Source organism: Moschus berezovskii, chromosome 2 (assembly GCF_049115385.1).
Source record: "Moschus berezovskii isolate FMDL1 chromosome 2, NW_MosBer_1.0, whole genome shotgun sequence".
NCBI classification, from domain to species: Eukaryota; Metazoa; Chordata; class Mammalia; order Artiodactyla; family Moschidae; genus Moschus; species Moschus berezovskii.
This window is the reverse complement of record NC_142461.1, coordinates 125,728,618-125,730,197: the sequence shown is the minus strand read 5'-3', so window position 1 is coordinate 125,730,197 and position 1,580 is coordinate 125,728,618. Positions and strand designations below refer to the sequence as shown.

The following is a 1,580-nucleotide window of genomic DNA, read 5'->3' as shown; positions in this document are numbered from 1 at the left end:
CCCATTTATGATTAAAACTCTTCAAAAAATGGGCATAGAAGGAACCTACCACAACATAGTACAGGCCATATATGATAAGCCTACAGCAAACACTATTCTCAATGGTGAAAAACTGAAAGATTAAGATCAGGAACAAGACAAGGGTGTCCATTTTCACCACTGTTATTCAACATAGTTCTGGAAGTCCTAGCTACAGCAATCAGAGAAGGAAAAAAAAATAAATAAAAGGAATTCAGATGGGAAAAGAAGTAAGCTCTCACTGTTTGCAAATGACATGACCCTGTACATAGAAAACCCTAAAGGTAGTATCAGAAAACTACTAGAGCTAATCCATTAATTTAGCAAAGTTGCAGAATACAAAATCAATACACAGAAATCACTTGTATTTCTATCTGCTAAAAATAAAATATCAGAAAGAGAAATTAATGAATCAATCCCATTCACCAGTGCAAGAAAAAGAATTAAATATCTAGGAATAAACTTAACTAAGGAGACAAAAGAACTGTACACAGAAAATTACGACACTAATGATAGAAATCAAAGAGGGGCGACGCGCGGACGGCAAGATGGAAGACTACCAGGCCGCCGAGGAGACTGCTTTTGTTGTCGATGAAGTGAGCAACATCGTAAAAGAGGCCGTAGAAAGTGCCATTGGTGGCAATGTCTATCAGCACAGCAAAGTCAATCAGTGGACCACAAATGTAGTGGAACAGACCTTAAGCCAACTCACCAAGCTGGGGAAACCATTTAAGTACATCGTGACCTGTGTGATCATGCAGAAAAACGGAGCAGGCCTGCACACTGCCAGCTCGTGCTTCTGGGACAGCTCCACCGACGAGAGCTGCACCGTGCGATGGGAGAACAAGACCGTGTACTGCATCGTCAGCGCCTTCGGACTGTCCATCTGACAGCCTCGCTCCTCCCCTGACCTCTCTCCTTCCACCCCATCCCTTCTCCCAACGTCTAACCAAAGAAAGGCAATGCCAAAGAATGCTCAAACTACCGGACAATTGCACTCATCTCACACGCTAGTAAAGTCATGCTCAAAATTCTCCAAGCCAGGCTTCAGCAGTATATAAACCGTGAACTCCCAGATGTTCAAGCAGGTTTTAGAAAAGGCAGAGGCACCAGAGATCAAATTGCCAACATCCGCTGGATCATGGAGAAAGCAAGAGAGTTTCAGAAAAACATCTATTTCTGCTTCATTGACTATGCCAAAGCCTTTGACTGTGTCGATCACAATAAACTGTGGAACATTCTGAAAGAGATGGGAATCCCAGACCACCTCACCTGCCTCTTGAGAAACCTGTATGCAGGTCAGGAAGCAACTGTTAGAACTGTACATGGAACAACAGACTGGTTCCAAATAGGAAAAGGTGTACGTCAAGGTTGTATATTGTCACCTTGCTTATTTAACTTATATGCAGAGTACATCATGAGGAATGCTGGGCTGGAAGAAGCACATGCTGGAATCAAGATTGCTGGGAGAAATATCAATAACCTCAGATATGCAGATGACACTACCCTTATGGCAGAAAGTGAAGAGGAACTCAGAAGCCTCTTGATGAAAGTGAAAGAGG

General features: G+C 42.8%; 1 pseudogene; it reads left to right on the top strand.

The window, feature by feature from the left end:
• Nucleotides 1–552: 552 nt before the first annotated feature.
• LOC129538324 (dynein light chain Tctex-type 1 pseudogene) lies at nt 553–964 on the top strand (annotated as a pseudogene).
• The last annotated feature ends 616 nt before the right edge of the window (nt 965–1,580 follow it).